Genomic DNA, 24,696 nt, shown 5'->3' on the forward strand with positions numbered 1-24,696 from the left:
ACATGTATCAAGAATTGTTTGATTCATAGACCACCTTGTTAAAAAAAATATTATGCTTTGTTGTTGGAGATCTCTGTTTCTTCTATCCAGTCAGAGTTTGGTTCACCCCATAATCGAGGTCTCATCCCAAGCTGGAAATAAAAAACACCATCTCCAATTCTTCAAAGACATTGCTCTCATCCAAAACATTGTTCCATGTCCCACTCACGATGCAGTAATTGTTGTTATATGGTGCTCGATGATGTTCCGCGTGCTGTCTCCTTGAAACAAGCAATCCCATGTTCTGCAACGCTACCACGAGAGGTGGACGCTTGCTCTTGGTTCCATGTGCCCAAGCATGGAATTGCTGGCTAAGCATTATGCAAAATGCAAATGTGCACACAAAGCCATGAAACACATCGTCGTTAAATGCAAGGTCTAGTGGGAGAATTGTAAAGGTTATGACTTGAGCCAGAGCGTGTAGATTGTTAGCAAATTACCGTATGGTGATTGTCCAAGACCACTTGTGGTGACCCTGAAATGCTTCGATTTGGGTTCCTACTACAGGTGTTGACTCATCACCATAGTTATCAATGGCCAAGTGGTAGACACCGGAACCTAGATCAGCTAAGATGTACCCTGCATAACCGGCTAAAGCTGGATCGAGCCAGAGATGAGAATCAAACCCTCCAATGACAGATTTAGCTCAAGAGACAAACAAAGTGGTGCAGCCCGCTGCAACCCTTAACCGATGGGTCCATGTCGATTTCAGAGTTGGGTCGTTGGTCAGAGGAGGACTCACAAGACGTTGCTCAACCACAAGCTTCTCATGATTAGGCTGAAACTTGGTCAATTGTAGGGTTGTGTCGTTTGACAGAGGAGATTTCACAATGCGTTGCTCTACCACAAGCTTCTCACGATTTAGCTGAGGCTTGGTAGTAGTAAAATATTACAAAAAAATATATTTATTTTGCATCCGCTTAGGCGGGCCTTATCTAGTTATCATATAAATTAGTTTTGATGTTATCATTTGGATCTTTTTGCACCGTTTTCATTATCATATTATCAACATCTTTTTATTTTATATATATTGACTAAAGTTTTATGCAAAATCTTATATATATAAAATATGAAACGGCTCTTTAAATATTTTGTAATATTTTCCACTAACTCATTTTGGAAAGCTTTTGGAAAAGAATCCAACAACAAGATTTATTATGATGCCCTATAAAAACAAATTTCTCCCAAAATATCTGATTACAAAAATTATATATCTTAGTATTTTTGATACTATATACATATACTATTTTCTTCGATAATGTGACACATTTAAAGGTATCTAATTTTCATTTTAAAAATAAACATTACCTAATTTTGAAGAAAATTCTTCAAGATTTAAGATCATGAGCATGTGCAAGCCTAGAGAACTGGCCTCCAATATTTTTCAAGTGGTCGTAACTCCCTGTCTCTATTACAGTTCCATCTACGATCAATGCAATACAATCCAAATTTTTCAAGGTGTTCAGACGGTGAGCCACTACTACAGTAGTCATATTTCGGCTAGCCATGATCCTAGCTAGAGCGTCCTGAACCTCCTGCTCTGAGTTAGAGTCTAAGGAACTCGTAACCTCATCAAGTAGAAGGATTATAGGGCTTCTCAGAAAGGCTCTAGCGATAGCTATCCTCTGTTTTTGACCACCTGAAAGTTGTACTCCTCTTTCTCCACATTCTGTTTTATATCCTTTTTCCATTGCCCTTTATAGATGAAAAACAAAACATAAAGAGAATTGAACATAGCAAAAAAAAAAGGAAGAAAAAATAACAAAAAGCATACGAAAATATTATTTTGTTAGCTCATTCAAAATTTACGATAAGAAGTTTGAACTCTAAAGTCTATAAATATCAAACAAAACAAAAATATGTTTTGAACTCTAGAAACTACTAGCCAAAACATACAAGGAGGATGCAAATACTACTTGTGTATTATATGTAAAAATAGAATCACACTTACGAGATGAAATCATGAGCATTCGCGGCTTTAGCAGCCTCCACTACCTCATCCTCCGTTGCTTCGGGTCGTCCGAGTATAATATTATCTTGGATACTTCCTGAGTAAACAACTGGCTCTTGGCTCACTAGAGCAGTATGTTTTCTATACCATTTGATATTTATATCTCGCAAATTTTCACTATCTATTTTCACACAACCTATTTCCACATCATAGAAGCGTTGGATCAAAGCTATCACTGTTGATTTACCACATCCTGATGTACCAACCAATCCAATGCTTGTCCCAGGCTTGATATCCAAGGAAAAATCTCGAAGCACCAGAATACTAGGCCGGTTAGGGTATGAAAAATCGATATTCTTCAGTTCTATTCGGCCTTGTATTGTCCCCATCTTTTCTCCATGGTTTGTATTTTCCTACATGTAACACTAACTATTAATAATATACGACGATTAGTTCAAAGAAAATTTTCAACGTCCTATAGAAGATGATAAAATGTTAATGGATGTTTGTAACTTACATGCGATGAAGGACGATCAAGGATATTGAAAACAGAAGAAATGGCGGCAGTGCCTTTGGCAAGGTCAGAAGTCATGCTTCCTGCTTCCGCAATAACCTTGCCAGTGCTTACCAAAACAAAGAATGTCTTGAATACATCCCCGGCCGATATTTCCCCTTTTTGAACCAACACTCCTCCATACCAAAAGTCTAATGCCCATGTCAAGAATGTTAGGCATTGTGCAGACCCCATCCCAAAGCCTGCGAGCCAAGCTGCCTTCCTACCCTTTCTTTTTGCCTCATATTGAGCATTGTCAAATATTTCTATGATCTTCTTCGTAGACCCTAAGGATGTAACAATTTTGTGGTTGTAAATAGCTTCTGATGCAATCTGTGAGCTACGGTTTTGTGCATAGGCGTAATTGTTGGAAATTTTGGAGAGCAAAACCTTTTTGGTATAGAAGCAAAGGATAGAGAGTGGCTGTACCGCGATCATTACCAACGCGAGTTTCCAAGAAATTAGTAGACCTATGATCATTGCGATTGTGACACCTGAAATGGTCTGGACAAGTAAGGAGATTCTGTCGGCTACTAAGGACTTCACAATGGACACTTCATTATTAAGCCTTGAACAAATCTCACTGGTAAAGTTCTCTTCCACATCAAACCATGCAGGTTCAAAGGTAAAGATTTTTTCAAGCATTTTCAACCGAAGTCGTTGCATTAGCCTTTCACCCATTTTTGCAAAACTATAATGCTGAAGGAGATTAAGGGTGATGGAGAGAAAGGTAAGGGAAATGAAGATTAAAGAGTAGATGTGTATCTTATCTTGCATTTCTTGAGAGCTTTTTGCGAAAAATGCTGATATCATACCGCCAATACTTAAGGCATAAACCGGTTGGATTGCACCAAATGTAGTTGCTGATATGCAACCGACGAGAGAAGACTTCCACTCAGGAGAAACAAATGGAAGAAGTCGAGTGAATGAAGTAGAAGGGATATTTTCATTGATCTTGGTTGTGTGATTGCTCTCCAATGTGATAGGAGAAACAATGAGATCAGGAGATGACCTATTGCTTAGCCTAATGACACTGTTCATAGTCGACCAACGTTGTTGTATCTCAGGACTGTTGACCCTATCTTGAAGATCTTGTTGATGTTCATGACCGAATTGTCTTTGAAGTTTTACGAGTTTTGCATAATGGTTGTTCTTTGTCATCAAATCTTCATGAGAACCCAATTCTCTAACGGAACCATTTTCTAACATGGCAATGATATTTGCTCCTCTAACTGTTGAAAGCTTATGTGCCACCACCTATTTCACAATATATGCATATTGTTATAAGGAAAAAAAAACTCATGAGTTTGAGAAAAGTTTAAAGTACCAATGTAGTTCGTCCTGCGGCTACTTGATCAAGTGCATTTTGAATCAATGTTTCGGATTCTCCATCTAGTGCACTTGTTGCTTCATCTAGAAGTAAAATAACGGGATTTCTAATAATTGCCCGTGCAATTGCAATCCGCTGCTTCTGACCTCCTGATAAAAGGGCGCCGCGATTGCCTATCTGTTTTCATGTCAATGGTATAACAAAATATAACAAATTATAATTATGTAAATAAATTTACTTTCAAATACATACGTGTGTATCATAACCATTTGGTAGTTGTGTTATAAAGCCATGTGCATTTGCAGCCTTTGCAGCTGAAATAACTTCATCCATTGACGCCTTATTTTTCCCAAACATTAGATTTTCCATTATGGACGTTCCAAATAAAGCATGATCTTGACTCACTACACCAATGTGTTGTCTCATCCATTTTAACTGAAGAGTCTTTATGTCAAACCCATCAATCCTCACAAACCCCTCACATGGATCATAAAACCTTTGTAGTAATGCAATTACTGTTGATTTGCCACTTCCACTAGCTCCCATTAAAGCTACACTTTGCCCAACATCAACAGTGAGAGTGAAGTCTTTGAGAATTATGGTTTCTGGACGAGAAAGATATACTAAGGTTACACGTTCAAACTCTACTCTTCCCTTCATTTTCTCTCCGGGTATGAATCCTTTCTTTGTATCCTCACCATCTATCTCTGAAATTCTATCAATTCTTGAACATATTCGAGCTGCCGCAACTGAAGCCTCGGAAAAGTATCTTATTTCAGTCAGTGCCGTCCCTAGAGAGCTGCACCATTTTATTCATTCAACAAATATTACTTATTATCTCATGCAATCTGAAAGTATGTAAGGATTTACTTACTTACATTCCACCCAAGACGAAGGAGATACCAGCTGCATAAATGCGTCCACCGGTTTCTTGTTTGTGCATCACCAATCTGCTTCCGTACCAAGCAAGAAAAGCCCAAATGGTGAATGAAATCCCTGAGCTTCCCACGGCTAAACCTTTGGCAAGACCTTGCTTTAACCCAAGCTTTTTGTGTCTTTCCAAGACTTCCGAGTATTTCTTGATTATTTGAGTTTCGGCTGTGAATGAAAGAATTGTCTTGATGGAGCTTAGAGCCTGTTCCACGATGGAGTTTGCTTTGGTGTATTCTTTAAAAGATTTCTTTGATAAGTGAACAAGGTATTTGCCATAGATCAACCCTGGGATTAGAAGAAGAACAAGTGTTGGGATGGCCACCACGGTTAATCTCCATGAAAAGTATGCCGAAAACACAAGGCCAGTGATGAAAACTGATATGTGCATCAAAAATATGGGCACCTGAGATAATTAGCAGATTGGTAAATTTCTTTATTATGACAAAACATGTTTAAAACAATTTTTTATTCTTTTATTTAAAAAGTATGCCCTTACAATTACAATAATAGTAAACTAATCCTGTTGTACAATCTTACGCATAAGAAAACTATAAGTTTATTTCTTCTTAATTAAAATCGCATTATCAAACATGTTCTATAAATAAGAGTATCTTACTAATTAATTTATTTTATTGCTGTTAAATCAAATATTTTATATTGTTACAGCTATGTTCTTAAACTATGAATTGATCGATAGGCGGAGATTACTAGAAAACTCAATAATGACTAAACTCTTAGGCCAACTCCATTGATGTTTCTTAAAAGTTTCTTAAATCCAATCCTTAAAAATAAAACTCAAAAACTAAATCAAAATTTATATTAATGTGAAGGATCAAGCCTAAATAAAGATTTTAAGAATTGTTAAGAAACTGTGACATGTCGCTTTTATGATTGGCTCGATTTTTTATTTTCTTTGACTCGTAATTATTAACAAAAGAAAGAAAAAAAACTCTTTTATGAAATCTCAAATCTCTCCCTTTCTCTCACAACACCACATAACTCTCTGATTCTTCAACCTCTTTTCGTTTTAAATATCAAATTAGTTGAGCATATATGACAAAAATATTACCAAATCAAGCTTAAATCTAATCGTTATTCCGGTTTTGATTTGTCTTTTTTTTTTTTAAAAGGTTTTTTTGTCATCTATGTTTACTATTTAAGAATTTCTAGTAGTTATTATGTTTGACCAAATAAAATTATTTATAATTTTATATTTTAAAAATAAGTTTCTTCAAAGAAACTCATTTAAGGACTCCACCATTGGAGAATAAAAATTATAAGGACTCAACAAAAACTCTAAACTTCAAAATTATCAAAGTTTATTATTACAAATTTTAAAGGATTCTTTCTAAGGACTCCACCATTAGATTTGCTCTTAGAGCCCTTTATACATGTATTTCACCAAAAAAATAATCCTTTATCAATGTAAAATTGGTAGTGTTTTGGACCTTTTTCTACAAAAGTTATAAATTTAGAACAACAAGGTACATACTGTATGTTTTTTTTTAGGTAGTTTTTGTATATCTCAAATTATACCGTACGTCAACCACAATATTAAACTTAATAAGCTTTCACAAATGACAGCTCAATATATACCTTTTCACTAAGAAGTTGTTGGATGAGAGAAGTATCCGTAGAAATGGTGTGGATGATTTCAGAAGTGGAAATATCTGAATCGAAAAACGAAACTTCTTGTCGGAGAACAGCTTCAAGATATGTTCGACGTATCTTCATAACTTGTCTTTCGCTTGTTTTGCTCCAACAATATCCCTCTGCACCAAAAAATCCATTCCATATATTTTTAAATCATTTTATTGCATACATATTTACAATTAAGAAAATACTTAAATGATGATATAAAAACTATTGACATTACCCATAAATGCCACTCCCAAGATTGCCAATCCCAGGTATACAAAGTATAAACTGCACTGTATAAAATAAATAATGCAATGTTTAGGTCGAATGTTTATTAAGAAATCTAATCACTCAAGAATATTTTTCTTATCAACATATATTATGAAAATAAAATAACTTGTTGGTTAACGAAACTAAAAGAAAAGAATTTACATAAATAAAATCATGGAAACGAATTGTTCTATTATGAGCTAAATAACTAGCTTTGAATTCATAGAATTTGGAATATAATATATATAAAAAACACCTAAAACTTAAAAGGATCACACATGAATACAATAATCAGTATCTTTCTTTAACACATGGATCATTGTGACATCAAGAATTGAACTGCATATCACTTGAGCGATACATGTGTATAAAAAACTCCCACGAACAAATTTTATTCAAATACGTACATCGATACATATATCATTCCATAAATAGATAAAACTAATTAAACCCTTCAACAAAAAACAAAGATTGATAACAATTATTTTGTTTTCACTATTTTACTTCTTAATATTTTTAATTTTAACAATTGTTTCTGGAATAAATATAACAACTATCAACCTAACTGAATTAAGAGATGACTAACCTTTTGAATCTCTTCTTTGAAATTTGTGGAACTAGGATTGTGTTGACTGTAGCCCAAAGTATTCATGATCCTGCTTACGAACACTAGCGACACATTCGTGGACATTCCATCTCCAATGGCTCCCACACTACCAAGTACCATAAGAACTATATCTATCCAATCTGCAAACCGAAATATTACGTGTGTGTTCCTACTCGATTTAGATGATACCGTCTCGGTTTTCGCTTGAGATCTCATCTTATTTCTTGTTTTGTCTTTGCTCTTCTTGAAAATTTTCTTAAACCTCGATGAGAAGAGTTACATTAACTATAAGAAGAGTGAGACAAGTGATGGTTGAAGTGTTATGCACCAAAAATGGAAGGTGGGAGGAACTTTTGCTTTTGTATGTTTTAACAATATAATATTAATTGCTTTTATATGTGATTTTCAATAATGTAGGTGTTCTTTATTATGCTTTTATCTTATGGTTGTTGATAATTCTATTTCATCACAAGTGGATTTCATTTGGTCACCGACTGACCGCATAATCCTGCTTTTGTTTAATTTTTGTTTTTATTTTATGACCAATCATTAACCATCTATAAAAGAGAGACCGATATTTTATGCTAGTAATACCACTTACTCTTCGACTGCGTTGTCTACTTCAACAATCCTCTTATATATTGTTTGAAAAACAAATCTCAAGTCTCAAGTCTCAAGTCTCAACAAGTGTTATATTCAATAATGTTTTTTTATTTAATAAAATTTGATTTGTAAGATGTTACAAAAATTCAGATACTATAACAAAATTTTCAAAATTTTAAAAACTTATATTAAATTGAAAAGTCAAGTCTCATATAATATTTTGCAGAAGTTTATTACTATAAAAAACCATATCGACTTCTCGTAAATCAGAATATACCCTATATTTTTTAATACCTTATTTCCAGAAATATGTTAGGCATAATCTTTTTTTTTTCCAGATTTTTGTAAGCTCAGATAATCGAATCTCTGAATCTATTTTGTTCCAAACGTTTTCTGAAACCCAATATTATTTTATTTCTATAATTATTCACTTTTTAATCTATTTATTTGGTTGCTTGTTTAATTATGTGTAAATACTTAATAAGTTAGATTTTAGAAGTTTTTATGAGATTTTGTATTATGTTATTATAACATTATTAGATATGGTTTTCAAAAATGACTTTTTGAGCTCAAATTAAAAATTGTTGACAAAAAGAAAAAAACATTGTTAGATAAGGAAATTGGTGTTTGGATTTTATCGTCTATTGTTAGTTTATTGTTTATTCTAGTTTGATCACCTAAATCATGATCTAAGGTTAATATGTGTATCAAAAATGTTTGTTGAATTTCCGAAAGAACTAACTATCAGATAATCATGTGTTTTTATCTCAACGAGAGACGGAGGTGAAACATTCAATGAATAATCGAAGAGATATTTGCCTTCTCTGGCACTTTTTAAAAACATTTTACGTGTTACAACACTTCAAAAAAACAAGGCACTTTGTGTTGCCAAATTTAGTATTATACCCTTAAACCGATTTTTCATTTGTAAATCAAACCAAACCCCTTTTTTCTAAACCAAATGCGGTTCCTTTTCACCAATTTTTCTGTATCTCTCCCACGACTTTACAGTTTCACTTCACAAATCCAGTAAAAAAACCTAATTTACATTTGCTCGATCAATGTTCATGTCTCCGGCGAACAAATCTAGAAAAAACCCTAAAACGAAACTCTTACACAACTTGAGTTTCCTCTGTTCCTCATCGTCTTGTTAGAATCTAACTTTTGATTCATCAAAAAATGTGAAAGTTTAGATACATCTTTGTGTTCAATCATGTTTTGATTAGGATGAAGAATTCAGAAATTTGATTATATCTTATATAGGAGAGAGACGTGTTTCGCTGATTTGCTAATTTGCTGATTTTATTGTTTTAATCTTACTTCTGAGAGAACCAATAGTAATTTCTGGTTTCTTCGTATTCTTGCAGGTTTTAAAAGCTCTACATGCTCCAATGACTGTGACTTTGGTTCAGTTTGCTGTTGGTAGTGTGCTCATTAGTATCATGTGGGTTCAGTTTGTTTTGGAGATGTGTCACTCACTCTGATATGTTTCCTTGATATCTAGTTGCCATCTTGCCGCTTGTTGTTGTGTGCACACTTGGTAATCTATTTACGAATATGAGCCTCGGGAAAGTTTATGTTTCCTTTACTCATACCATTAAACCCATGGAGCCTTTTTTCTCTGTTTTATTATCTGCTTTGTTTCATGGGGAGGTGAGCTCTTTTTCTGATTTGTGTTTTTCTTTGACATGTTGGACAACATCACTCTCTTCTCAATTATAACATTGATGTCTCTCGTTCTGATGGCTCATGTGACTTTCTTTACGGAAGGCATCAAGTTCACTCCTTCATGCATTCAATCAGCTGTGAGTTTATTATATATTACAATTCTATTTTTTTATATCCTTCTCAAATGTTTGCAGTTCCTAACAACCAATCTCAGTTTTGCAGGGTGTGAATGTTCAACAAATATATACAAAGTCTTTTATCGATGCACTCTGCTTCCACGCATACCAGTAAGTTAAGACTTTTTTCTCTTAATGACTTTGTTCAATATTTGTTGACATTATCGATAATTGTAAAAATATGAATATAACAATGTAGACAAAAGAATTTTAATATACTCACAAGGCAATGCCAATCTAAGATATAGATACCATGAGGCATGTCGATATATAGTCATATTCATGCGGCCTCGATATCTTAAAGGTGGAGATGAAAGAAAAATCAACAAATAATTTTTCAATGTCCATAATAATGAGTCCATTTAAAAAGTCCATATGGAAACTGTTTTACTGAGCCATACCCATTTTTCGGAATCAATATCTTGAAGGTGGAGATGAAAGAAAAATCAACAAATAATTTTTCAGTGTCCATAATAACGAATCCATTTAAATGAGTCCATAAGGAAAAATGTTTACTGAGCCATATCCATTTTTTCGAATCAATATCTTGAAGGTGGAGATGAAAGAAAAATCAATAAATAATTTTCAGTGTCCATAATAACGAGTCCATACGAAAACGTTTTTACTAAGCCATATCCATTTTTTGGGAATCAATATCTTGAAGGTGGAGATGAAAGAAAAATCAAAAAATAAATTTTCAGTGTCTATAATAACAAGTCCATTTAAATTAGTTCATACGGAAACCTTTTTACTGAGCAATATCCATTTTTTCAGAATCAATATCTTGAAGGTGGAGATGAAAGAAAAATCAACAAATAATTTTTTAGTGTCTATAATCATGAGTCTAATTAAATTAGTCCTTACAAACACCTTTTCACTGAGCCATATCCATTTTACAGGTATAAGTCTACTATTTTTTCTTATATAAATAAAATGTAAATGGAACAATGTTAATTACAACAGCTTCTTAATAAAGCTAACTTGCGATCAGCTTCGCCCTTCTAAAAGAAAAGTTCTGGGAGAAGGCAGCATTCTGTCCCAAAACATGCCTTTACCTTTTGGATTGCAAACATTGACAGACTACCTGTCAAAATGGGGCTTACTAGTTGGGGAATGCAACTCAGTTCGGACTGTGTTTTTTGTAACTCTGCGGAAGAAAACAGAGACCATCTCTTGCTCCACTATACTTTCTCCGAGGAGAGAGATAGAGAGATAAATTTCTTTTATTTTGCATAAGGATCAGAATCGAGGAAGAAGAAGAAAAAGAAATCGAGAAAGTGGAGAATTGGAAAGAAATGGAAATTGTGAATTGAAGAGGTGGGCTGAGATTGTCTTTAGAGATCTCAAACGTCTGTTTTTATCTTATTGGCCACATGTTTTATTAGATACCACATCAAACAAAACCAATCGAACCGGTTAAACAATTGATGGTTTAATTAGGGAAGGATAGAATTGTCTTTATTTCCTCCAAAAACAAGAAAAAGTGCCTCAACTTTGGAAAGTGCCTAAAACGTAAATACACTAGATATTAACCCGCGGTATACCGCGGGCCTATATTTTTATTAAATAAAAAATAATTGAATATTTTTTAAGATGATTTAATAAATTTATGCTATTGTTTGATTTAAATGTATAATTCACCGCGAGACGAAATTTTATAACTCAAATTCAAAGTTTTAAGTTGTATTTGTTTATTTTGTTAAATGTTTAATATTGTATAATTGTATTTTGATTGTTGTTTCTCGGATTTCACCCGTAGTATACCATCCCATATTAATATCGAATCAAACTCGTCAATTCTAGGATTTCACCCGTGGTAGTATTTAATTGTATAATTATATTTTAATTGTCATTCTAGGATTTCACTCCTAATTCTATCACAAATTATTATCAACCCAAACCAGTCAATTCTAAAATATCACCCGTAGTACACCATCCCATATTAATATCGAATCAAGCCCGTCAATTCTAGGATTTCACCCGTGGTAGTATTTAATTGTATAATTATATTTTAATTATCATTCTAGGATTTTACTCCTAATTCTATCGCAAATTATTATCAACCCAAACCAGTCAATTCTAAAATATCACCCGTAGTACACCATCCCATATTAATATCGATTCAAACTCGTCAATTCTAGGATTTCACTCGTGGTAGTATTTAATTGTATAATTATATTTTGATTGTCATTCTAGGATTTAACTCCTAGTTCTATCGTAAATTCTTATCAACCCAAACAGTCAATTATAAAATTTCACCCGTAGTATAAAGTTTAAATATTTATAATGTTTAAATTTCTTATAAAAAAATCAAAATGTGTTTTAAAAAAATTAAAGTTTTAAGTGCTTTTTTTTAATATTGTTAATTTTGTTTAGTGTTTAAGATTATATAATTATATTATGATTGTTATTATATATTTTTTCCATAGCATACTATCCCATGTTATTATCCACTCAAACCTGTCACACCATATAACCCCGTCCCGTGAAATTAAACACAAATTTGTCATTTTATTATAAATTTCAAATATTTATAAAATTAGAAACTTCAAAAAAGATTAATATTGACCCAAACTTCATCATTGAATTTTGAGTGTTATATCTAAGATTTCTCTCGCAGTATATCGTCCCGTATTAATATCTTTTATATTGTTTAAATTTCTTGTAAAATTTAATTTATAATTTTTTAAACTTTTTAAAGTTTCAATTTTTTAAAATAAATAACCCTAGTAAACAAACCATTTTAATTTTGGACACCTCATAAATCAAGTTTCATGCTCATTCGTAATCGAAATCATTTTGGTCCTTTTTATAGTATGGGTCTTGACCATTGTCCAATTTTTTTAATCGATGTGGGACATTCTAAAATCGTAATTATTATCCACCCAAACCCGTCCTACCATATAACCCAGTCCCGTGAAGTTAAACATAATTTTGTCATTTTCTTATAAATTTCAATATTATAAAATTTGAAACTTAAAAAAATACAATATCGACCCAAAATTCATCATTGAATTTTGATTGTTATATTTAAGATTTTTCCTGTAATATATCGTCTCGTGTTAATATATTTTTTATATATTTATAATGTTTAAATTTCTTGTAAAATTCAATTTATAATTTTTAAAACTTTATAAGTTTTAAAATTATAAATATTTAAAGCATTTTTTAAAGATAAACTTTATAAAAAGTTTTTAAAATTATAATATTTAAATTTTGATAAAGTTATAATATTTATAATTTCTTGAAACATTTTAAAGTTTCAATTCTTTAAAATAAAAAATCCGAGTAAAATCGGATAACTATTTTAATTTTGGACGCCTAATAAATCAAGCTTCCTGCTCATTCGTAATCAGAATCATTTTGGTCCTTTTATAATATGGGTCTGAACCATTGTCCAATTTTTCTAAGCGATGTGGGACATTGTACACATATTATTTCTTCATAGGTTGAATAATATATGTCCGTTTTAAAAAATTTGAATTGCATCATATTCAGAAAAAAATATAATATTTTATTAACTATATATATTTTATATAAATTCAAAATAAATAAAGTATAAGATCAAATAAAATTGAAAAAAGAATTATATATTTATGTTTAAATTAGGTAGAAATATTTTAGGAAATTAGTTAAGGTAAATAAAAAATATGGTTAGTTTAGAGATATTGTTTATATTAGATTTGGTAATTAAATCATTAATTTTCGTTTTTAATTATTAGTTTTTAGGTAACTTTTCCAAAAATTAATGTTATCCAAGATCAGAACAGAATTAAACATGTTATCCAGGATCCGAACAGAGTTAAACCGGGTAAAACCCACCCATTTGAATTAATTGTTGAATTATGGCTCAAATCTTCAACATTATCTTCAAAAATCCCATTCAAAAATGTATATATAGATTCCCTAAAAGTGCCTAATAGTGCAACATTCTCATAATCGAAATGCATGTATTTTTTTAAAATGAATGTAACATTTATTCATAAAAAATTAATATTATATTCCTACTCGTTTGTTCATTTGGAATATGCATTAATAAATATTATAATGTCAAATAATCCATCCAAATGATCCATCTAACTAATCCATCTGAATGATGTTCGTTTTCATTTTTGGTGATTAAGCTAGATGATTCATCTAACTGTTTTTCTTTAAAATTTTGTTTGTTTGTTCAGTTGAATGGTCCATCTAAATACTCCTAGTAAAAAATGATTAAAATGCCCATATTTTCATCAAATTATATTTTAATTCTTATCTAACCATATGAATTTTAATTTTACTGATCAAATATATATTTTACGATCAAATAAATTTCAAATTATTATACCGAAGAATGTCGAATATATTTTAATCATACAAAATCAAATTTTGAAGAACAAAAAAAATGACCAAAATCATTAGTTTCATTCAGAAACAATTTGAAAGTGGCTAGACCGAATTTGACTAATTTCCTTGATTCTAACTTCGTGACCAAAGCTTAATTCTGTTTCAGTCTATGTCTTCATATCTTCTTCAGCTTTTGACCTCTCAAGCCATTCCAAAAAGCAGCTGCATTGATGGCTTTCTTACCAGCAAGCTGGACTTCTAGTACCTGAATCAGCAACACCAAATATGAGCTATATAAATAGTAGATTAGTGTCTGATTACCACATCACAAACATCTGCTTTTCGTATTAATAGTGTGAGTGGGTCTGTAACTTGGTTGATTTAGAGAATAGTGGCAGTGTTTCGTCTATCGGTTTACCTCTAAAGCTGTACCTCCTCTGCAGGGAAATATTAGTGAACCTTTCTTGAATGTTACATAGTCTTGTTTACCATCCTGGATTTCCAAATCTTTGCATACTCAGTGGACATAATTTTAAGCTCTAGCACATTTTGCTGGCCGCTTTTGTCATCAAGGACTACAACTTTGGCTCGTGTTCCCGGCCATCCTGCAAATGGACGAACCTAGAGAACAGTTTTATTTTTTACGTTTATGATTATTGAAATAAGTCGTAAAGTGTTGGTTTATTCATTCACACATGGGTTCTACATCGAGAGAATAAGGGTTTTCAACAAGTAATAAAGCCCATCTGATGAACTTCCCATTGTCTTGCAGCCGCAACAGCAAGAAGAAAGCGTACTGTTGTCATCTTAGCAACTGGTGCAAAAGTTTCTGTAAAATCGGAGCCTTCGACTTGTCGATTTCCGAGAGCAACCAAACGAGCCTTGTGACGTTCTAGTGTGCCGTCGGAATTGTATTTGAGTTTATAGACCCACTTGCTGCCAATAGCTTTCTTCCCTGGAGGTAAGGTAGTGATATCCCAAGTATGGTTTTCTTCAAGAGCAGTAATTTCTAAACCCATAGCAGCACACCATTCTTTGATCTGAGAAGCTTGGTGATAGCTCGTTGGTTCCGTGTCGGAAGTAATAGCTACCATAAAAACTCGATGCAATCCCGAAAATTTTTCGTCAGAAATCGATATGGGAATAGAGTCAAGTATCTTACCGCAGACCGTTTTAGAGAGGCTAGGATCAGTGAAAGTGGCAGAAGAAGCAGTAGAGGGTGTATTATTAGTAAGTGATGGAGCTGTAGCATGATGAGCAACAAAATCTTTTAAAAGAACAGATGGTAATTTTTGACGATGACCTTTTCCAAGAAGTTCCGGTAAACCAGGCGAAGCTTCCGGTGAGGAAAGAGGTGATAACGAGGGAGATGAGCTTGGAGGAAGAGGCGAACTAGGTGACGATGGCGAACCAGGATTAGAGTTCGATGATGGTGTCAATACCATAGGATGCGAGAGTGATAACGGAGACGTGGGTGTTGTCACGATCACAGGAGGTGACGTGGTAGTCAAAGTAGGTATTGTAGTAGGTGATGAAAGATCAACCGTTGGTGAGATAGAAATATCAGCTTGCGGTTGGAGCCAATCATCATCGTGAAAAATCGTAGAGGGAGGAAACATAGACGGTGAGAAGGGAATTGAGCTTGATTCTATAGTACCATACGGGAAGACAGTTTCTTGAAACACAACATCACGACTCACAAAGAATTTGTTCTTCTCTAAGTCATAAAGGCGCCAACCTTTCTTACCATAGGGGTAGCCAACAAAGACGCATCGTCTACTTCTTTCACTGAATTTATCCTTGTCACGAGCTCTATAATGAGCGTAGCACAGACAACCAAACGTTCGCAAAGCTGAATAAGAAGGTCGAGACCCAAACAATACTTCATATGGAGATTTTCCATGGAGAATTTTGGTGGGTGTGCGATTTATGAGATGAATAGCGGTAAGGATACTTTCTCCCCGAAATTTGCGAGGAAGATGACTTTGAAAAAGACACGTGCGGGCGACATTTAAAATGTGTCGATGCTTACGCTCGACGCGTCCGTTTTGTTGCCGTGTATCTACACATGAAGTTTGATGAATAATACCTTGTTCTTGAAAAAATGATTTGAGACACATGAATTCGGTTCCATTATCGCTGTGGACCGTCTTGATAGATTTGCAAAATTGACGTTCACTCATGGCACAAAAATTTCGAATTAATCGAGATACTTCTGATTTTTCAGCCATGAGAAATGTCCAGACAGATCGCGAGAAGTCGTCAACTATAGTGAGAAAGTAAACAGATCCACACGAAGCCGGTGTGCGGTAAGGTCCCCAAACATCGCAATGAATTAGTTCAAAACAAACTGTAGTTTTATTAAGACTTGGAGAAAAAACTTCACGTGCTTGTTTAGCACGATAACAAATGTCACAACTTTTGATGATCTCTAAATCACTACTAGAAGAAGCAAACTCTGGAAATGAAAGCAAAACACCGGTAGATGGATGTCCTAATCTGTGATGCCACAATGTCGCCGATGAGGATTCCTTGAAACCTTTGTTAACACGAGCAGCAAGAACACCCGTAAAATAATACACCCCCTCTCGCTCTTCACCCGCACCAATCAAAGTTCTCGTAAAACGGTCCTGCAAGAAACAAAGAGTATCAGTAAAGATTGCAACACATCCAGTATGCTTTAGTAATTTAGCAACAGATATTAATGTGCAATTAAAATCTGGCACAAATAGCACATCTGGAAGAACATATGCATTATGTAAGGCAAGCGTTCCACGTTTTGTGGCACGAGAGGCAGTCCCGTCAGGCTTAGTGACAGGCGAAGGAATGATATCTTCCACATTTGTGAGTAATGTGATATCACCGGTCATATGGTGTGAAGCACCTGTGTCAATGATAACGTAAGTAGTAAATGTTTTACCAGACAACTTTTGTGAAGATGTGGCTGGATTTTGAGCTTGAAGTAGAGAGATCAATTGATTAATCTGGTCCGCATTTGAAGGAGTTGATGTAGGAGGTGGATGTGTACTAGCAGCGTTAGCACGTCCTTTACCACGAGAACCAGAAGATGAAGAACGTCCGCCACGATTGTTGTTACCACGACCATTGTTCCCACGACCGGAAGTGCCTCGTCCAGCAGAGCCATTAGAACCATTCTGTTCTAACCACCAGTCTGGATAACCATGAACCAAAAAACACTCTGTAATGTCATGTCCTTGACGATGGTAGTGAGTACAAGTCAAAGAGGAGCGATCACGAAATCGAGGTGCAGAGACTGCCGCAACTTGAGGTGTAGGCGGAAGCGGTGTGGCTTGAACTGTAAACCCAACAGCCTCTGTTTTGATGTCATCTTTTATGCGAGAAGCATTGAGATTCTGTTCTTCATGAATCACACGCGAGTACACTTGATTAAGAGCCGGTAGAGGATCTTGAACTGTAATTGTAGAGCGAATAGGCCTGAAGCGTTCATCCAAATTGAGCAGGAATTGATGAACCTTGTCGTCTTCACGTTCTTTGGCGATGTCGGGAGCAGCTTCACACGTGCAAGTCCGACTGGTCTTGTAATTTTGCAGTTCTTCCCAAAGCTTGGTTAGTCTCCCGTAATAAACAAGAACAGATTGACCATCTTGCTTACACGCCAAAATTTCATCTTTCAACAATTGTTTACGAACACCGTTTCCATTGGAGAATCGTTGTTTGAGACTATCCCAAAGATCTTTTGCATCAGACACGAAGGCAACCGTTGAACGGATGGTTGGATCAATTGATGTTCTAATCCAACCTATAATCATAGAATTTGCAGCTTTCCATGATGACAAGGCAGGTTCTGTTGTTGGCTTTGGTATCGTACCATCAAGGAACCCGAGTTTTTGTTTTGCCTGAAGAGAATTCATGAGTTCTTCAGCCCATTCAGAGTAATTGTCTTCTTTTAATATAACAGAGGAAATCAAAGCACCGGGATTGTCAGATGCAGTGATACCATAAGGAGATGGAGTAGTCACGGGGACGATAGCTCCGGACATAGTGATGACAAAGTAGAAGAGAGAAACGATGCAGTCAAAATATTTGATTTAAAGCAAAACTTGCTCTGATACCATGAAATAAGTCGTAAAGTGTTGGTTTATTCATTCACACATGGGTTCTATTTATACATCGAGAGAATAAGGGTTTACAACAAGTAATAAAGCCCATTACGGTCCATTAATTATAAGTGCAACAAAATGAAGAATTTTTCTACCTTGTTATGTAGAACAGAAGCTTCCTGGTCAAAAAAGAGCCAAGCCTCATCTGGAGCTATCTGTGCATCAATTGAATCATTCAGTCCCATAACAACCAAATTTCAAACCAGATTTTTATATATCATACAAGAAGCAATATAGCCATGCAGCAAACAATTACCTTTGGAGATAAGGTAGCTTTAGAATCATCTTGGGGAGTTGCTTTTGATTTTGCATGTGGAGGGAAGTTCACAGATAAGAAGTTCAGAACCTGCAAAGTTTGTGAAAAGACCCAAATCCGATACACGGAGCTGGTCAACATGTTGACTTGTGGGTCCGGCCCAAAACATATTTAATTTCAAAACCGCCAACTAACAATGCAAAACAAACTCTTGGCTTGACAAACCTGCAAAAGAGAGAGAGGGATGAGCAATCTAAGATTACTCAGTGAAGGTAAGCTTTAGGGCTCACGAATTCTCCATACACAAACATATCTAGAATCACAAATGGGACTACTTCCCATAACCGCATTATGGCGGGTCTGATACAACGTGGCAACACACGCTTATCTTCGTGCTACGGATCACATGTACCTCTTGCACATGTTCCTGACACTATTCACTCGTGCTACGGATCACATCATGCCTCTTGCACTTGTTCCTAGCACTTCACACTCGTCGGCTCGTCGGCTCGTCAGCCATCCTGATCTATCTGCAAACCCGCATCAATAGACCACCACATAACTACAAGGATTCCTTCTTATAGGATTCTCTGCGGCTCACCGCATCTTTGTGCCATTGACACATTCTCTCATCACATAACAATTATTTTATCACAAAATAGCATGTATTTCTCAATATCACATCATCCACAAACACATTTATTTTCTATTCCATTTAATACTAGTTTGTTTCCTATAATAATATATTTATAAAATATATATATACATAACCACGCAAATACGGTTACTCATATGTATATAACGCTCAGGTATACTCGGCTTATCTCTAGACTAAGTAATTAACTAAACATATTCATATACGAAAGAAGATACGATCTCGTCCTCACCCAAGCCAAATAGATTTTTCCCGGTTAAAAACTAGCAACAACGGAAACCGGTTGACACATTTCTCCAACTGCAACGGTTGCATTATCCGACAAAGATTAATCCAGTAATTAATACCCATCAGTAATATTCATGAATTATCCTAATAAACCCAACCATCTCATATCTCAGTATAATGACTAAACGCTGACTTGATATTTTTCTAATCAAACTAATCAGCTCCGGTTCAAGAATTAAACCAATCCAAACTAATTATTCAATAACATCCCAATCCCACTTCACGACCACACAAAGTCATTCTTTACCACATAACTGAGTTTGGCCCAAAACACCAAAATCCCATATCACAATAACGTATACACCTTAATAACCGGTCATGATGTTCGGTTCAATAAACAATTCAAAGCAACCATGACACCACGATTTCTCTCCACATGACCAGTTATTACGTTACGGTTTATGGACTAAGTTACATGTAGGATCTCTAAGGTTTAGGCTGGTTTACTCTCTTGGTTTAATAAACAACAAAACAACAACAACACGAGTGTTGAGACGAGGCAATACCTTTTCCGCGATGACTCTCAATGGATTTCCTTGGCAAAATGGATATGTGGTCGCCACGTTCAAGTTTACAGTGGCTAGGTACTCATGGTTCTCCAAGGAAAACAAATCAGCGATTAGATCTAGAATCCCCATGGCTTGCAGCACAAGCAATACATCTTAAACCAAAGCTAGAGACATTCTAGACAAGCTATAGAATAATAAAACTAGGGTTTCCTTACCCTTAAGAGCCTCGCCGATGGACAACGACTGCTCCGGTGACAGTGTCTTACATCTCCGGTGACACATGGTAGCTGTGGTGGTTCTCCGGTGAAGTTACGGTGGCCTTCTCTCTCTTCTCCCATTTCTCTCCATTTTCTGATGCCGCGATCACCGCCTCCTCTATCACTTCCCCCACGTGAGATCACTTCTCCTCCACAAGATTCACGGCAACAAAAATACTAGGACAACGGCTTAGATAAATTATCGGCGGCGTTAGGCTTCATGAAGAGGAAGTTATACACACATATATGTTCACGACTACATCATACTCAAGTCTCAACAAAACCCTTTTTCTCGCTTGCTTTCGTCACATCATATGGGCCATTAATGGGCTAAATTTGTCTTCTTCTAACAAACCAAAATGGCCCAATTACCCATTTAAGAAAGAGAATATGACACGTTTAGGCACTTTTAGACTATCTTATTCCTTTTGAGACATTTATGAGGGAGATGACACTTTCTCCATTATTTAACTTCTTTTAAGACATTTTTACCCCTAATTTATTTAATAATTTTTATTTTGAAATTTAACACAAATTAAACACTTTTTCTCTCTTCCATAATTCTTACGCACACTAAAAAATATATTTTTCTCTCTCTCTCTCTCTCTCTCTCTCTCTCCTTCCATGATTTGTAGTGCCTTTCTCTCTCTACGTCTCCCTAACTTCTAAGCTTGATTTCTCTTATCGATTATGGCGGCGGCTCACGAAAAATCGGTGGTACCGATTCTGCAAATAAATTAGAGAAGTTTCTTAAACAATTTGATCTCAATTATCTCAGGAATTTGTATAATTTCTATGTCCATAAGGTCTCGGAGGTGGAAGTCTCTACAAACTGTAAAAAAAAATAACAAACAATTTTTTGGTGTCTATAATAACAAGTCTATTTAAATATATCCATTCAGACACTTTTTTACTGATCTATATCCAATCTATATACCACGTCCGTAATAACAGGAGATTCGATTAACCGTGGGTTGTAAAGAAACCAGAGTTCCATGTCCATAAGGTCTTGAAGGTGGAGGTCTCTGCAAGCTGAAAGAAAATCATCAAACAATTTTTTGGTATCCATAATAACAAGTCCATTTAAATATATCCATTCAGAAACATTTCTACTGATCCGTATCCATTCTATATACTATGTCAATAATAACAGGAGATTCGATTAACCGTGTTTTGTAAAGAAACCAAAGTTCCATATCCATAAGGTTTTGAAGGTGGAGGTCTCTGCAAACTGAAAAAAAAAAAAACAAAAATTTGTTGGTGTCCATAATAACGAATCCATTTAAATATATCCATTCAGAAACCTTTTTAGTGATCTATATCCATTCTATATAGCATATCCATGATAACAAGAGATTCAATTAACTGGAATCTCGATGCTACGTACATGAAACGAGTTGACACATGAGAGAGAGCAAAAATCAAATCAAGCCGCCATTGTTGAAGAAGAAGAAGTTTCTTAGAAAACTGAATCTCAAATTTATGTCAAAACTAAGATTTAAATTGCAAAATAAATCACAATCTACAATCAATAAAAATGAATAAAATATTGAACTCTCCAATCAATCCATAATCTCACAACAATCCGAGAAATTCTATAATATAGAAATCTCAAATTCTGCAAAATTTGAATACCCAATCTCCTAAGTGAAAGAAAAACTTCATACCATCAAAAATACCAAAATAAAGAAACACGTGATTGAACCCAACAAATAATTATAAGGAGATAACTTTTTTTTTGAGAACCAGACGCAACTAAAGTTGCGTACATAAAGAGAGATAGAGAGAGAGAGGGAGAGGGAGGGAGAGAGAGAGAGAGAGAGAGAGAGAGAGAGAGAGAGAGAGAGAGAGAGAGAGAGAGAGAGAGAGAGAGAGAGAGAGAGAGAGAGAGAGAGAGAGAGAGAGAGAGAGAGAGAGAGAGAGAGAGAGAGAGAGAGAGAGAGAGAGAGAGAGAGAGAGAGAGAACGTGGGTTAAGAGAGTATTTTAGTTAAGAGGTCATTTTAGTAAAAAATCATAGAGAAAGTGTCTACTCATTTGGAAGTGCCTAAACACGGAAATAGTTTTTAAAAAGTGTCTAAGAGTGTAATATTCTCTTGAAGAAATTGGGGATGTTACAGTTTGTTTTCACTTATAGACCATATTAATATAATCTTATTATGTCCAGATGACTTTTACTGAAAGACCAGGTATAAGAATTAATATATCACCTTCAGAAAATAGGAATGAGAGAAGTTCTGGTGCCTGCAAATGATTCAAACGAAGGTCATTAAGATCCAGAAAATAAAATAAGATGATGATCTACGTTGGGGGTTACAGTGAATACCTTTATTACATTATCCACTTGGAACTTCTTAGAAGCAATCGCAGGCCCGACATCTAACATACGCACTGTAAATGCTAATGATACTCCTGTTTCTGGGACACCATCCTAGTATAATAATTGTCATCCTTCATCTCTATTTGTCCTCACTAGTTGTCTGCTAGTGTTCACCAAAATCATGAGGCATAAGTTATGTGCAAAACTTAAGGTAAAACACAAGCAATTGTAAAGAATGTCAAAGCTGTTGCATTCAAGAAGTACGGTATAAAAGATATCAAATAAGTTGAATATAATTCGTAAGTCAACTAATATAATCACAGACTCACTAATGAGTAAACATCTACACACAATCATAGTACTTTAGAACAAAAAGACATACGGATGTAGCGAATAAATTTAAGGGGGGCAATGTTGAAATTGTTCAAAGAGTTGGAGGGTCAAAACTGAAAATAGCAAGGGGCATAACTGAAATTGTTTAAGATTTGCATTAAAATTCAAAAATTTATCTGTGGCATCTGCACCCGTATTATACAACGTCAATCCGCCACTATATACAACTAATTTACCAAAGTTCCAGCCATATTTAAAACTAAAAAGCTGTTAATAAAAAGAGAGACAGAGGAGAGTCGTCTACAATTACTTGACACAGATTTCGTTCCTTCCTTATTGTTTTTTCTTGAGCTATAAAGATCAGTCTACAGTTCCTTTAGATGCCAAGTCAGAGAATGTTAGATCAAAACTTGAAGATCTATTAGGGAAGAAGTAAGAATATGTGAATAGACATAAAGCTGGTAATATATATATATATATATATATATATATATATAAGTGCAGCTTTTAAGGTTCCTTGAAACTAGCTTATGAATCTTTAAATTCCTTGAAACTAGCTTATGAATCCACTACAACTCAACAATGGAATCTACACTAAACAAAACCACTACAACTCAATATTGGAATCTACACTAAAAATTCAAACTTTTTTACAACTTAAAACTCAAACATAGGACACAAAAGAATACGTTACAAAGCAGAAAGATTCAGAAACTCAAATTCATCTTATCAATATGTTGCAGTGATGGTGTAATCGAAGTCTTTCTGAGTTTTTTGTTTTGAATATTCTAAAAGGAAAACACTACTTTAGCTTCTGGGATCTGATTGTAGTTCTTATATTCAATCATACACAAGACATCTAGTCATATTTGACTCCAAAAATGCTAACCAAGCTTCTTTTTGTTTCTCAAAGCTTTGATGGTTTAGCCAAAGTCCCTATGAGTTTATTGTTTTGGATCTTCTAACAGGAAAACACTACTTTAGCTTTCAAGATCTGGTTGCGGTTCCAGTTCTTATACTCAATCATACACACGACATCTAGTCATATTTGAATCCAAAAACACTAACCAAACTTCTTATTTCTTCTCAAAGCTTTGATGGTGTAGCAGAAGTTTGTATGAGCTTTTGGTTTTGGATCTTCTAAAAAGGAAACACTACTTTAGCTTCCCTGATCAGGTTACGGTTGTAGTTCTTATACTCAATTATAAAAACGACATCTTATCATATTTGAATTTAAAATACTAATCAAGCTTCTTTTGCTTATCAAAACTTAGATGATGTATCTGAAGTCCCTATGAGTATATGGTTTTGGATCTTTTAACACGGAAACACTACTTTAGCTTCAAGGATCTAGTTACGCTTCTAGTTCTTATACTCAATCATATATAAGACATCTAGTAATATTTATCTGAAATATGCGAACCAATCTTCTTCTTGCTTCTCAAAGCTTTAACGGTATGCAGAAGTTCCTAAGAATTCTTGGTTTTGGATCTTATAACTACGAAACAGTACTTTAGCTTTCAGGACCTGGTTACGGTTCTAGTTCTTCACTCAATCATACACAAGACATCTATTCAGATTTGAATAAAAAAACGCTAACCAAAATCCTTCTTACTTCTCAAAGCTTTGATAGTGTAGTCGAAGTCTTTATGAGTTTTTGGTTTTGGATCTTCTAACAGGAAAACACTACTTTCGCTTATGAATCAGGTTAAGGTTCTAGTTCTTATACTCAATCATACACACGACATATAGTCATATTTGACTCCAAAAACACTAACAAAACTTCTTCTTGCTTCTCAAAGCATTAATGGTGTAGTCGAAGTCCTTATGAGTTTTAGGTTTTG

General features: G+C 34.5%; 5 pseudogenes across 5 annotated transcripts; 2 read left to right on the forward strand and 3 right to left on the reverse strand.

The window, feature by feature from the left end:
* Positions 1 to 1,250: 1,250 nt before the first annotated feature.
* AT3G30875 lies at positions 1,251 to 7,626 on the reverse strand (annotated as a pseudogene). The gene is made up of 9 exons: positions 7,301 to 7,626; positions 6,683 to 6,737; positions 6,403 to 6,578; positions 4,752 to 5,209; positions 4,126 to 4,672; positions 3,871 to 4,050; positions 2,508 to 3,800; positions 1,991 to 2,403; positions 1,251 to 1,734 (listed from the first exon to the last, which is right to left on the reverse strand).
* Positions 7,627 to 8,651: 1,025 nt separating this feature from the next.
* Positions 8,652 to 9,451, forward strand: AT3G30885 (annotated as a pseudogene). The gene has a single exon.
* Positions 9,452 to 14,269: 4,818 nt separating this feature from the next.
* On the reverse strand, positions 14,270 to 22,630 carry AT3G31005 (annotated as a pseudogene). The gene is made up of 3 exons: positions 22,526 to 22,630; positions 14,510 to 14,715; positions 14,270 to 14,356 (listed from the first exon to the last, which is right to left on the reverse strand).
* On the reverse strand, positions 14,820 to 18,116 carry AT3G31023 (annotated as a pseudogene; the record flags this gene model as incomplete). The annotated part of the gene is made up of 1 exon: positions 14,820 to 18,116.
* Positions 21,948 to 22,171, forward strand: AT3G31161 (annotated as a pseudogene). Its single transcript has one exon.
* Positions 22,631 to 24,696: the final 2,066 nt, after the last annotated feature.

Source organism: Arabidopsis thaliana, chromosome 3, assembly GCF_000001735.4.
Source record: "Arabidopsis thaliana chromosome 3, partial sequence".
Lineage (NCBI taxonomy): Eukaryota > Viridiplantae > Streptophyta > Magnoliopsida > Brassicales > Brassicaceae > Arabidopsis > Arabidopsis thaliana.